Raw genomic sequence first — 15,836 nt, forward strand, 5'->3', positions numbered from 1 at the left:
CCTGACTGACTTGACAGGGCACAGATTGCCTGCTTGCTGGTGGTAACAGCAAATCACTCAGTGAAAGGACAGACTCCTTCAACTTGCCAAAATCCAGACCGTGTTTCTCTCTCTCTCTCTCTCTCTCTCTCTCTCTCTCTCTCACTTCTCTCCTTTTTCAAGAAATCAAAGCTGAGTAGATGTGGTGCCTCTGAACTTTCTCACCACAGACAGAAGAAAGACCAATGGAGGTACAGCTTACCTGATTCAAAGGATCATTGTGTGCCTCAACTTAAGAAGGACCGTATAAAATTAAATGAGCTGCAATTTGGGGGATGGGGGGGATGACAAGACTCCTGTACTCTTAAAGAAGATCCAAAGAAAAAAATTCAGCTACTCTTTCTTGTCATGTAAATTAAATCTGCTGAAGTGCTCTCTTTTAGTCAGGACCTTCTCTGTGATGGTATCTAAACTCTGGCAGGCCTTCCCTCCAAATATATGCCTGGAGCAAAGCATTCACATTTCCGTTTCAGGCATTTATGAATTATCAATGACCATGACCAGAAATCTGCTGTGGTTTTATTTATTTCTGCTGAGTGTTGTCAACTTCATTAAATAGGTTGGACATTATTGTTTTAATATTGTTACTCAGACTATAATTTTGATGAAAAGCAGGATATAAGGAGAAACAAAGAAAAAGTACAAATGAATATTAAAAAATGCAGAAACCTCATTTGCAGTTGGCAATACTAGCTAAGTTCCAGTTCCTGAAGGCATGCTTTATGTACAATGCAATCTGAATCAAATTCACTCAGAAATAAGCCCACCAAGGTCAGTGGAATTTACTCCATGCTACTTGTGTAGGATTTTAACCTTGTTATGGTACCACATGAGATATTACTGTTTTTGCTGTTGCAAACTAATAAAGCTACCTCTCTGAAAACATTAAAAATGGGATGAATTCAGAATAGATTGGTATGTAAACTATTTCAGAATGCAAATTAATAACTGAAACCCTATTGCCATTGTTTACTCTTCGTAAGGCTGATGACGTCATCAGATACTGCAATTTTCAGAAATAAAAAAATTTCAATTTCTCCCCCAAAGGTCTTGAGGCTCCCATTGGGAAGTCGCTGGGGACCATAAGACAAGAGTGGGGAGTCTTTAATTACTGAAAATTGCCACCATCAGGAGGACTTTACAAGCAGTGATAATTTTGGTAAAGCCTTCCCCCTCCTTTTCTGCAGTCCTCAAAAGCTTCCTGACAATGCATGTGCTTCCTGACAATGCATGTGCATGGGAGTCTCAAGATAAATAAAAAATGTTGTGTATCTCAAGCATCACAGTGGCTGATGGTATCATTAGCCTCTTGTGGCATAACTTACACAACAGCCTATGTGCGGTACAGAGATGTTTGCATTTTTCATCCAGGTGCAAACCAATCTGTGGCTATGAAAACCACAAAAACATTACTAGGATACTAAATTAAATCGAAAAGCTGAAAGAAAAAGCTGAAAGAGTTCTACATGTCTTCTGTCTGTCATAAAGGCAAAACCATAGACATTTCAGAGATAGAAGCTTTGCTGAGCACACATTGTTTTGCCCTGAGTTCTTGATTCTGGCTTTTGTTTTCAATAATATAGCATCTTTTCTGAAACTTGGCCCAGGCAGTAATATAATTTCACAATCCACGAATAACCAGAGTACAGTAGAATAGCAGAAGACAAGGTCAAGCAGTCAGAAGAGTTCTCTTAGTTAACTATTGTAGCAATCCATCACTTCTAAATTAAGGCTATAAATAAGAGATTGTTCTGGTATTTCTTGCAAGGTGAACGAAATAATGAAGACCTTAGTGCTAGAATCATGAAAAGATCTTCCACCCTATAGAGACAGGCACTATTTAACTTTCTATAAATAAAGCTGGAAGCAAAATCACATGTATCAATTATATATTATGTTATGTGCCATCAAGTTGGAACCAATTTATAGTGATCCTAACAGAACTTTCAAGGAGTGGTTTTATTTATTTATTTATTTATTTATTTATTGGATTTATATACCGCCCCATAGCACTCTCCGGGTGGTTTACAATTTTTAATTATACAGGCTACACATTGCCCCCCCCCCCAGCAAGCTGGGTACTCATTTTACCGACCTCGGAAGGATGGAAGGCTGAGTCAACCTTGAGCCGGCTACCTGGGATTTGAACCCCAGGTCGTGAGCACAGTTTTTAGCTGCAGTACAGCGTTTTAACCACTGCGCCACGAGGCTCTTTACCAGGGCCTTCTCCCACCCCACCCCGCTGGTGAGTTTCCATGGCTGAGCAATTATACAAACAGGTCTCCTGATCAATTATAAATTTCAAGTGTACATAGGAAAGGAATCAAATATTAATGTATCAAATAAAGTTCAAACCGTTTGTGGTATGGTATGGTGATGTGGCAAACATCAGAATTTATTTTAAGTGCTATCTGCAGAAATGGTCTGCGTACAGTAACTTATGTAAAGATTGTATTTTCTCATTTGCAACATGGAGATGTTATAGGAATTAGGAAAAGTGTCCTGAGAAGACATCATGAAACAATCATAAGTTGAGTTCAGGCTATATGTGGATATAACTAAATTGAATTTTTAGATAACATAAGCAAGTTATTTAAAAAATCCTTGCAGGGTCCCGAATACAGACCTACATGAATTTCCTTCTTGTCTAAAGGATGAGCATGAACAGTAGGGGTATGAATCTCACTATTTTTCGCTCTTGGAGATAAACAAGTTTTTTTAAAAAAATCAATCTTTATTCTCAAACTGAGAGTTCTCTGTATGATTCCCCCTCCCCCTGAAAAATCTTGCAGGAAATCTCATGAGATTTCTCAGTGCTTTTTAGGCATTTTTTTCCTGAAAGCTGAGCAGAATTGTTCTGCACAAAATGGCCTCTTCCTCATGCAAAATTTATCTAGAAAGTGTAGGAGAAATGCTAAATTGTGCCGGATTGTGGCATACCCTTTGTAGAAAGTCATCTTTCCTAAGCAGGATTCACCACAAAGGGTGCCGAATTTGGCAGTTCCGTGCACAGAATAAAAAGGTAAAAAAGAAAAGGGGGGGGGAGAAATAAAGAAGGAAAATAAGTCCAGGGTCTCATTGTTGATGGAATCTGTTTAATCAATTTAGGGTAAGTCTTGGCAAGGAGTCTCAGTATAACAGGATCAAGAAAACTGCAAAGAATATAAAATTCTGTGAGGAGTCCTCCCATCCCAGATGAGTGAGTTATATGGTGGCTATGTATTATTATTTCACTGTACAGCAGAATATTATGTTGCAGTCTTCATAAAAATTTGTTTGATGTATGTTTGAAATTACTGATTACATATTGTATTCTTGGTTACTCCATGAAATTAACAATACGAGCTGGTCAGTGAGGAAGAGACCTGGCAATTCTAACACTAAGGCATGGATCTACTGCTGGACAACTGCAAGGAGTTACAACAACCAGCCTACAGCTAGGGAAGGGAGTAAAGTGGACAAACAATGAACTTGTGGTCAAGATGTGTTGGGATATATTGCTATCTCTGTCAGCAAAAGATAAGTAAACACCAGCTCTGGGTGCCCAGACAACATTGTCTTGGCCAGGTCGGTGTCGTCCAAGATGTGAGGCCCAGGGAGGAGGGAAATCCCATCACACCATAAGCATCTGATTAGTCTTAAACCAATACACCAATAATCAACATTTGAGTTAAATCCCATATGCACTACAAGTTTTAGAATATATTTTTATGCTAAAACATGTAAACGTACCTCTTTTCTAATATGAATGTCACCCGTGCTGATCTTCTTATAGCTAAATATAACTGGGTTTATTATTTAAAATATATAAATTACAAAAACCTCGCAATGTCTTGGAGGCTTTCTTGACTGGCGAGGCAAAGAAAATGTTTTTTTTTTTAATTTTTATTTCTGACGTAGTACATCAGCGATAGTCTTAAACAGAGAGAAAACAAATTCGCTTCAACCACAGGGGAAGTGATTCATTTGCCTATATCCAGAAGTGGCTTGGTCAATTTGCAACTTCACAATTTTGGCAAATTAACACCTGAGCAATCTAGGCAATTGCACATCAGAAAAGCCATGTTTATTTGGACAGATTCATTCCTAATCGTTCCAAACAAACAGTAAGCTGCAATTCTAGACCAATATGGGATGGATTGGTCTGCATTAGGGACAGTTTGGAATGCTCTAACAAAAATGTCATGTAGTGGACACTTTTAGAGCAATCCCAACTGTTCCAGTAGGGAGCTATAGAGCATGATAAACTCCTATATAGCTGACCTCTGCTTTTAGTCTGGAGAATTCAAAGCATTCCCCATCTCTCTGCATCCGTAGGAAGGGGAAACATTTAAGCCAAACATTTAGAGCTGATCTAAATGATTTCTCTTCCACCCTATACAGTGTCAGAGAAAAAGCAAAACAAAAATAAAGGAAGGGTGAATTCTACTTTCCGCAGCAATTTGGATGCTTTAGATCAGAGGTCATCAACCTCTGGTCCATGGCTTAGTGCCAGTCCATGGCTTGAGCCAGATCAGGCCATGGAAACAGATCTCCCGCCCTACCATGCACTCCTCTCCCCACAGCAGCTTTGCATACGCAAGGATGTGCCAGCGCTGGCATGAGCACTCCCCCATCCCTTCACACATGTGCCCCACCCCTGCATGAAAGGGTGGGCAGGCGGGCAGGTGCTCCTGCATATGCACAAAAGCATGCACTCTCCCACTGCTTTGTACATGCATCTGAGAGAGCGTGCACATCTGTGCACACCTGCGCAAGCATAGGAGAGGGTGCCAGGCCTTCCTCAGAGGCTCAGCCGGTCCACGGTCCCAAAACAGTTGGGGACCGCTGCTTTAGATGCTCTGGCCTGAAAACCAATATTACACTTCCAGCAGGACCACAAGGCAACTGTTCTATGACAATGTAGCTTGAGCATGCTGCAAAGGTTCAAAGTCCATTGACTTTGAATAGTATCACCCAGTAGGTGCTGTTCATGCTTTGTCTCTAGAACGCACTTACATAGATCTCTCACCCAACTGAGGAAGGCACCACAAAAGGCTCAATGGTGAAGCATGTGCACTGAATGCAGAAAGTTAGAGTAGACCCAATCTCTGTGTCTCCAGGGAGGTGTATAAAAGAACCCTGCCTTTAGACTCTGGAGAGCTGTGTCAGTATCAACCATGCAGGGGTTGGTGGGTGAATGGACTCACTTAATATAAGGTATATTCTTGTGTTCCTAATATTGGAAGGTGAGAAGAAGTTTCTAAACTTTGGCTTTAACATGTTGAAGGCTTGGAATTTCTCCATTTTTGCTATGCTGCATTTCTGAAAAACATTTATGAGGAACATGTTTCTTCACCTCTTTCCTCTAAATGTTCTCTGCTTTGGCTTCAGCACGCCCCGTTTCCTCCAGTAGAGGGTCAAGCAATTATTTTTGTGGCTTTCTTTATGACAGACTTTATGTCAAACTCACAACTTAAGAGACCTAAGACAAATTAATTTGTTACCTGTTCTGTAGATGTGAATTGATTTGAAGCCCTATTGATCTTATCAAATAATCTGAAGTACTGCTAGTCTGTCTATTGTAGAGGGACAATAGACAGGTGAGTAGGTGTGTAGGTGTGCATGTGTGTGAATTACGTCGGTACATTCAAATCATGGATTTTTAATTATATTAGAGTTTTAAGAATATTATTGCTCAAACAGCTGTAACAAGCCTTGGATTATTCTGACCTGTGTGATGAAGCTTGATTATAAGACTGAATTACTCTCAGTAGGTTCGTGAAACCACTAGGCTATGTGCACAAAAATGCCATATGAACAAATACAAGGTATGTTGTCAGAAATCAATATATAGTATTAGCCTTACCAAAAAAAAAAAAAAGATTGCCTAAAATCCCCCAGAACAGGAAATTAAAATAATTAAAAAGGATCCTGGTAGTAGAGAATGGGATTATTCAAAACTTTGGTTTAAGAAGCCCCAAGAGCTTTGTCTTAATCAGGCATGAAACACTACATTAACTAGACTCATGGCTCTTAAGAAATGGCTGCTTACGTTGAATCAATATGAAATATTTATCCCTTTCTCCAATTACTTCTTGGCCCTCATACTCACCTTTGGGATTGCAATGCTGTAACGCCGCAGTGATTAGAAATCCCCTTCTGTGTAACTCAAATACTGCAGGCCTAGTAAACCTATGCCTTGGTTGCCTGTACTGATGAGGTACAGAGCCCTCACTCTACCCTATGTCTGTTCACTTAATTTGAGATTATATTCCAGAAGGACCTGTTCATTTCTTGCCCTGGCCTTGTGAGACCCTCTCTTTTTCAGTCTCTATTTGAGTTACTCACCTGTTTTCTAACACCTATCCCTCAAAGCTCCTTCTAAGTACGCTCACCATTCACTTGCAGTCTGTTGTCCACCCTGACACCTCCCACTATATTGACTGGAGGACCCTTTCCCCGCCACCTCCTCAGTTTCCAATTGCACATGGTTCCATTTATTATTAGGGTTGCCAGGTTTCAGAATGCCAGCTGGAGTTTCAGGGAATTGCAAGTCTCCAGGTGGGGAGAGAACGATCCCAGGATAAGGAGTCATGACTTAAATGATGGGGCACCCCTCTCCTCCCCACTATTATTTTAAAAATCAAAAATTTAAAAAACCTCCCTATGCCTTGCAAGGTTTCTTGACTCTCACCTAGCACCGGGGCTCAGAGAGCTTGCAAAACCATGAATACATTTTTTAAAACGTGCACAAGAAAACCTGTATATTTGCAAAATCTTTGGAGAAAAAACTGTAGAAGTTACCCTCAAAAAATATACAAAATATAAACATGAGCTTGGGAGTAATATAATAACCTATAACTGGGTGTGTGTGTGTGTGTGTGTGTGTGTGTGTGTGTGTGTGTGTGTGTGTGTGTGTGTGTGTGTGTGTGTGTGTGTGTGTGTGTGTGTGTGTGTGTGTTTTAAATAATGAAGAACTACAGTAATTTAAGATTTTCAATTATGTCATGAGTACTGACAAGTTACTTTGGGGTTTAACAAGTAATGTTTTCTAGTATCATTCAGAAATTATTTTTGCAGAATGTTTTAAAGCATTTTAGAGCGATTAGAGTTGGCTGGATAGCTCAGTAGGTCTCCAGCTGGAGAGCCAGAGGTTGGGAGTTCTTTTCCCCACTGTGCATCCCAGAAGAGCCAGCCTGTGTGACCTTGAGCAAACTGCACAGTCCCAGGGCACCCCCAGAAGTAAACCACTTCTGAGTATTCTCTATCTGACAAATCCTGAAAAATGGTCACAAGTCAACATTGACTTGATGGAAAATCATTATTATATTATTGGAGTCATTTCAATGGGAATTTTCAAGTTTTTAGCCATCAATGACATTGTCCCCTAGGGTGACAGTGAGATTTGATTTTAATTCGCCCTATCTCCATCATTGGTTGTTTTATCCTTAAATTCTGATATCTTATTATTTAATTTCACTGTATCAGCCAATGTTCCCTTTTAGGAATTAGGGATGTTTACATTGGGCAGTACAATTGCACTCATTTCACACGCTAGCAAGGTTATGCTCAAAATCCTGCAAGGTAGGCTTCAGCAGTATGTGGACCAAGAACTCCCAGAAGTACAAGCCGGATTCCGAAGGGGCAGAGGAACTCGAGACCTGTTAAGGGAGTGTGCGTCTGTGACTTTATCTTGTCTCTCGCAGAGTAAAGCGCAGATAAACGAACACAACAGCTTCTTCTTTTCAGCAGTGTATTTACAAAATATATACAGGATATACATACATACAGCACTTCAGTATTCAAACCAGCAGCATGACATGCAGACATCAGTATACAGGAGAAGAGAGAGACTGTACAGTGTTCATTTCTTAAATACAATTCTGGTATCAGTCTGGTCCAATCCCGTCTGAGGTGACTTCATGCACACAGGTGTGGCAATCTTCATATTGCAGTGGATTGCATCAGCCAGGGATGAAGGAATGACGTCATCTTATTCTTGTTCTGCACACACACATATTATGTTCAGGCTATATAAAAATTATATACCTTAACACTCCTCCTAATTTTTAAATTGCCTGAACCCATTACACATTCCCAATGCATCTATACACATTTCATGCTTTTGAGCACACAACGGTTTAGTCAATATGTCTGCAATATTTTCTTCAGTCTTGCAATATTCTAATTCAATTAGTTTTCCTTTTACAGCTTCCCTTACGTTATGATATTTAATATCAACATGTTTGCTCCTGTTTTTTACTCTATCTGTTTTGGCCATTTGTATACAAGTGGTATTATCTTCCATTACTTTTATTGCATTATCTGTTTTACACTTTAAGTCTTTTGTTAATTGTTTGTACCAAATTAATTCAGAGCATAAATCTGACAATGCAGCAAACTCTGCTTCAGAAGTTGAGATTGCTACAGAATTTTGCTTTCGTGATTTCCAACCAACTATATTACTTCCAAATTTTATGACAAATCCAGTCATAGATTTTCTGTCTTTTTCATCGTTGGCCCAGTCACTATCCACATAAGCTGACACTTTTAAATTTTTTGATGGTTGCAAAGTTATATGATGATTATATGTTCCCTTTAGGTATCTAAAAATCCTTTTTAATCCTTGCCAGTGTTTTTCACTAGGTTTTTCTATATATCTACTGAGTATGTTTACTGACGCCGCTATGTCCGGGCGCGTCCAGTTCGCTAGATACATTAGACTCCCTATTGCTGAGTGATATAATTCTTTGTTTTCAAAATCTTTACTTATTTCATCTTCCTTTTGAAAATCCACTGTCATGGGAGTACTTACATTCTTGCACTCTCCCATACAATATTTTTCTAACATTTGTTTTATTTTGTGTTCTTGACTTAATTCAAGTCCATGTTCTGTTTTCTTTATTTTGCAATTTTCTTTTGAACACCCACTTACTACCTATTACCTTCTGTTCTGCTGGTAGTTTGGTTTCAGTGAACACTTGATGTTCCTCCATGGACTTCATCTCCTCCTCCATGGCCTCTAACCACTTATTCTTCTCATAATCAGGAAGCTTCAAAACATCTTTATAGTTTCTGGGCTCAATATAAACATTACACACTGTAATACCACCCACTTCATATCTATTGGGCGGCACACCTTTATTTGCCCTCTGGGACCTTCTGGGACCATGTGAATTTGTGTGTGTTTCTGTCTGACTACTTGTGTGTGCTTCCTCCTCTTCCTCATCACTACCTTTTTTTTCTTCTTCTTCTTCATCATCTGTAGTAGCTCCTCCTTCTTCATCATCAGCACAGGACTCCACGCCTTGCTTATGTGTTCCTGTCTGTCTTAATTGACTTTTTCTTTCGTGTAGAGGGATGTATAACTGTGAGTTTGCATGTACTTGGTCCCAGTTTTCCCCTTCATTAAAACTGGCTGACCTAGAGATTATCACACTTCTATCCCCATCAAAAAACCGGTATGCCTTTGAATTGGGTTCATACCCCACAAATGTCATTTTTCTTGTTTTATTTTTACCTTTTCTTCTGAGTTGTTTCGGGATATGCACCCAAGCCGTGCATCCAAACACCCTCAAATATTTTAAACATGGTTTCTTACCGTATAACATGAAATATGGTGTGTCATCTATCGAGGAAGAATAAATTCTGTTAACCAAAAAGTTAGAGGTTAGTATCGCTTCACTCCACAGACCGTGACGCAACCCAGAGTCTGCCAACAATGCATTTTTCATCTCTTGTAACACTCTGTTGCGTCTCTCAGCAACACCATTCTGAAATGGGCTATATGGGCTCGTTTTTCTATGTCTAATTCCCAGACTTTCTAACCATCTTTGAAACCTAGTGTTTGTAAACTCCGTACCTCGATCCGTTTGCAACTGCGCCACCTTGTGGCCAAATCTCCTCTCTACTGAAAATAACCATTTTCTAAATGTTTCAAACACTTCTGTTTTAGATTTTAGTGTATAACAATAAGAAAACCTTGTAAAATCATCCACTAGAACCATTGCATATTTCGCTCCTCCTAATGATGGAGGAAATGGTCCCATTAAATCTGCATGAACTAATTCAAATGGCCTGGTTGTGACTCTGTCACTTTTCCTCCCTTTTGGGGCCACATTTGTCTTGCTTCTTTTACAGACATTACAGTCCAAGTAATTTTTGCATTCCTTTATGTTTATATCCCTGGCAAAATGTTCCATTTTCTGTAATGATCTGAAATTTACATGACCCAGCCTCCTATGCAATAAATGTATACAGTTATCATGTTGTGGTTTGTTTGTATGTATCATATGTGCACTTTCATGTGTTTGGCTCTTTAACATATACAAATTGTTTTCTTGCTTCACTTTTGCAACTATTTTACCATTTTTCTTAATTATACACTCCTGTTTCTCAAAAGTGACAGTGAACCCTTGCTCAGCCAACGCTGATACACTTATTATATTAAACGACAATTCAGGAGCGTAAAATACCCCACTTATCTCAGTATTCAACGAAGGAATGTAAACAGTTCCTTGTCCTTCGACCGCCGTCTCTTGTGAATTCGCTATCATCACACTTCTGAGGCTGGTTTCATCTAAAAGACAAAACAGATCTCTATTATTAGTCAAGTGCCCTACAGCCCCCGAGTCAATCAGCCACTCCACAGCTTTTGTCTTGCTGTGAACCTTGTCCCTCGTTCCTCTGGTAACCAAGGAGACCGGCCTCATGTCGTCTCTTTGTTGAAACCATTTGGAGACCTTCTTTCTGCCATCTCTGTTGCTTGGAGGACTTCCGCTTTTGTCACAGTTCCGTTGCAGGTGATTGGTGGATCCGCAGAGGAAACAGGCTTTCGTCATCATCACTCTTCCTCTTTGTTCTCCGTCCGCCCGCCTCCTGGGCACGCTGCCATCAGAGTATCTCTGTCTCTCGTGGTCAGCACGCACGTGGCTTGCCTTTTTGTTCAGCATTCTCTGTTTTAAATGCTGTTCCTCCTGCAGAATTCTGTTTGTCACATATTCTTCTGAAAGCTCTGTTTCTGGCATGCTTTCCAAACTTGTGACCAGCATGGAGTAATCATCATTCAGAGAACTTAGCAAAATATACACGCGCTGTTCCTGAGGGAAGACAACATTCATTAATTGCAGTTGATTAAACATGTCCTTCATATTCTTTAAGTGTTCCGAAGCACACTCATCCAGTTTCATCCTGCATTGGAACAACCTCCTGGTAAGAGAAATCTTTGTGCCTGTCGTCTCCCTCTGATAAATGCCTTTTAGTTTATCCCAAACTGCTTTTGCTGTTGTCAGTCCTTGAATGTGGGTCAGAAGCGAATCTTCAATGGCCAAAATGATCGTGGCTAGAGCTCTCTCATGCTCTGCCTCTTCCTCCTCACTGGGCTGCGCTGGGGGGGCTCTAACATAGCGCCACAGAGATTCCTTACATAACAACATCTCGGCTTTGACTGCCCACGTTCTATAATTATTTTCATTCAGTCTATTTATGGCCAGGCCACCTATATTTCCTCCCGTGCTGTATGCCATCCTTGCAGCTCTCTGTATCCTTCCCTTCCCCGGGTTTACAGACGAACTGGTTTCTGACTCACTATCACTGCTGCTTAGGCTCTCCTCCTCTTTCATTTACTCACCACCTCCCGTTTGCAGCGCAGCGGAACGTTGCTGGGCCCATAACCTCTGTTAAGGGAGTGTGCGTCTGTGACTTTATCTTGTCTCTCGCAGAGTAAAGCGCAGATAAACGAACACAACAGCTTCTTCTTTTCAGCAGTGTATTTACAAAATATATACAGGATATACATACATACAGCACTTCAGTATTCAAACCAGCAGCATGACATGCAGACATCAGTATACAGGAGAAGAGAGAGACTGTACAGTGTTCATTTCTTAAATACAATTCTGGTATCAGTCTGGTCCAATCCCGTCTGAGGTGACTTCATGCACACAGGTGTGGCAATCTTCATATTGCAGTGGATTGCATCAGCCAGGGATGAAGGAATGACGTCATCTTATTCTTGTTCTGCACACACACATATTATGTTCAGGCTATATAAAAATTATATACCTTAACAAGACCAAATTGCTAACATGTGCTGGATTATGGAGAAAGCCAGAGAGTTCCAGAAAAATATCTACTTCTGCTTCATTGACTATGCAAAAGCCTTTGACTGTGTGGACCACAGCAAACTATGGCAAGTTCTTAAAGAAATGGGAGTGCCTGACCACCTTATCTGTTTCCTGAGAAACCTATATGTGGGACAGGAAGCAACAGTTAGAACTGGATATGGAACAACTGATTGGTTCAAAATTGGGACAGGAATACAACAAGGCTGTATATTGTCCCCCGGCTTATTTAACTTATATGCAGAATACATCATGCGGAAGGCTGGACTGGAGGAATCCCAAACCAGAATTAAGACTGCTGGAAGAAATATCAATAATCTCAGATATGCAGATGATACCACTCTGATGGCAGAAAGTGAGGAGGAATTAAAGAACCTTGTAATGAGGGTGAAAGAGGAGAGTGCAAAAAACGGCCTGAAACTCAACATCAAAAACACTAAGATAATGGCCATTGGTCCCATCCCCTCCTGGCAAATAGAAGGGGAAGATATGGAGGCAGTGACAGATTTTACACTCTTGGGCTCCATGATCACAGCAGATGGAGACAGCAGCCACAAAATTAAAAGACGCCTGCTTCTAGGGAGGAAAGTGATGACAAACCTTGACAGCATCTTAAAAAGCAGAGACATCACCTTGCCAACAAAAGTCCGAATAGTCAAAGCTATGGTTTTTCCTGTCGTGATGTATGAATGTGAGAGCTGGACCATAAAGAAAGTAGACCGCCGAAGAATTGATGCCTTTGAATTGTGGTGCTGGAGAAGGCTCTTGAGAGTTCCCTGGACTGCAAGGAAAACAAACCTATCCATTTTGAAGGTAATCAACCCTGAGTGCTCACTGGAAGGACAGATCTTGAAGCTGAGGCTCCAGTACTTTGGCCATCTGATGAGAAGAGAAGACTCTTTGGAAAAGACCTTGATGTTAGGAAAGTGTGACGGCAAGAGGAGAAGGGGATGACAGAGGACGAGATAGCTGGACAGTGTCTGCGAAGCAACCAACATTTAATTGACAGAACTCCGGGAGGCAGTGGAAGATAGGAGGGCCTGGCGTGCTCTGGTCCATGGGGTCACGAAGAGTCGGACACGACTAAACGACTAAGACATTGGGCAGTATACCAATTTATATAATTAATTAATTAATTAATACCCTGTTAGCCTTATTTTGTGTTACTTGCCCCATCTGCCAAATTGCTAGTTATATCTTTACTGATTTGCAGCTTCTGGATGGTGCTACAGCTAGACAGTGGACAGCCATGGTGAGCAATGGCATTCTGCTACCCACCCCATGCACAATATTTGGGATCATAACTCTCCAGATTCCCAGGCACTGTGATCATGCTTAAAAGATGATGGGATTTGTAGTCCAAAATCTCACATAGGGCTAATGACTCCTTAATCCTGAAGCAGATTAAGCAGAGAAATACAAGCAGAATAATAAATAGTTACAACAGGACACACATCAAAACTCTTTCTTGTACAGTTTATAAGAGAATTCTGAAGCCCAGTGCCAGGTAATCAGACATACTAGGCCACAAATAGTTTATGCCCCATCATGATTTCCTGCTAAATCATGTTCTTCACAAATGACATTAAAGCAAACCAGGACTGCCAGTATTACTTGGTTTCTCATTACAAACTCCTTACATTTATGATACCTGTTCATGCTTCAGACAATCTGGCTTTGCTGAGCAGCTCCGCAGCATGAAGAACAGATGGTGTTGTACCATAATCACACTTTCATGTCACCTATACTTCATCTCAGAAACCCTTGAGCAAACATATATTTCTCCCAATACATACCATTAGGTCGACGTCAGACAAGGAGAGATAAATATCTCGGAAATGAAATGCTGGCATGCTTCAGTATCCTTCCATAAAATCGGCACTGAGTTTACTGTGAGCCAAAAATATTGGCATACAACATCACATCCAGAGCAGAGAATAAAAATGTAATTTTGAGTGGATAGATGGAAATCATTTATCCAAATATGCATAACTGCTGGTGGATACATTTTGGAAAAGTTTGATTTGCACTGAAATGATAGAAGATGGATAGTTGAGAGTCAATAGATGTGTGAGGAGAAAAATTGCATTCTGCAGGCAGTCCAGCACACACACCTGATCACCTGACAACTGAAAGGTGATCAGAGTCTGGAAGACTACCAGAAGCTCCAGCAGAAGCTTCACACACATTGCAGTGCCTGTGTTAGAAATGATGAGAACAAGAAACTTGTGCTTTAATTTTCTTTTCTTTTTTTCCTCACAGAAAAGTTTCACATGGATATGCTTTCTATATGATGCACATGCATACTTCACAAAATGCAAGCTGTTCTGAAAATGTATTTTTCTTTAGATTAATAGCAAGTGTTGACAGGAAGCATCACCCCCAAACACTCCTGTGGCGAGGACGTTTTGGTGAGCTGATGGGTTGGCATCATTGTCCAACTGTCCTTCCATTTTGGATCTGACCTGGTATGAATGCTAAAGGAAAGGATACCTCCAGCTGTTGAGATGGTGGGAAAGGGTGCCACCTTCAGCTGGCTCCTTACATTTGTAGTTGAGAAGTTGAGGAGGGAGAGGGAAGAAGGTGGGGTTTGAGATGAGGCTTAAGAGGTATGGGTTGGAGGAGGTGGTCTTGCAGAATAGGGTACCTACATGAATGGTGCAGTGCAGCCCAACTCTTCAGTCCTAGAGAGTAAATCTGAACTTATGGCAAGTCTACCATTGCCCTGCGAAGTCCGTTATAAGCTGGAGGCACACAGTTCCTCCTCCCGCAGCAGCTGAATTGTGTACTGATTTCTACTGGTCTTCATTCACAAGAGATGTGAAGTTGTGGCATTATTGTATTCCACCACCACCACCCTCAGCATCTGGTCCATCACTCTTGCCACAGTGCTCTGAGTGTAGCTGAAGACTGGCAGAAGCCGGGCAGATCTCGGTCTACAAGTGGCTTAAGTCTCCACAAACTGGTGAAACTAACTAGGGAACGTGTAGCTACTACCATAAGGAGATTTTCCTAATATTCATCAGAACTTGTAGATGTATGAGGATGGACTGCCTGTCCCTCAGGCTGGTCCTGAGGGAGGCCCAGAAAGAGAGAAAAAGAAAACAGGCCTTCTCTGCAGCCTTTGGAATTATTTATCAACTGAAATCTGCAATGCCCCCCCCCCCGGGTGTCTTTTTAAAAGCTCTTTAAAACATTCTTGTTTCATCAGGCCTTTCAAAATGTGCCAGATTGAGACCTGAGTGCACTAGCCTTTTATTTGATTGGTGCTTTCTTTAATTTTCATAGTAATGATTTATATGTTTTAAATGTCTTAATTGCTTTATTATTTCATTTTAATTTTCTGTTTATTTTATGTTAGCACCAATTATGTAATATTTTATTATGCTCTTATTTTTCATGTTCAGTGTAGGCATCCTTCAGTCTTGAGATACTATGGTAACATGCTTGGTACGGAGGATGTGGAACAGCGTCTAGTGTGGCTGAGAAGGCCAATTCGAGAGTGGCAATCTCTTCCACAGTGAAGACAAATACAATCTGTCCCCTGTCCAGCTCCCTGATTTTGCTTCGACACTGTATGCAAAGCTGGAGTGTCCTCTCCAGAGCACGAAGCCTGAGTAAAATAATATGGAGGATAGCCTGTTACCCAAGCAGCAAATCCCCCCTCTCCACATCACTGAAATAGCTCAATGG

The sequence above is a fragment of the Pogona vitticeps genome, chromosome 6 (assembly GCF_051106095.1).
Source record: "Pogona vitticeps strain Pit_001003342236 chromosome 6, PviZW2.1, whole genome shotgun sequence".
In the NCBI taxonomy this organism is placed as follows: domain Eukaryota; kingdom Metazoa; phylum Chordata; class Lepidosauria; order Squamata; family Agamidae; genus Pogona; species Pogona vitticeps.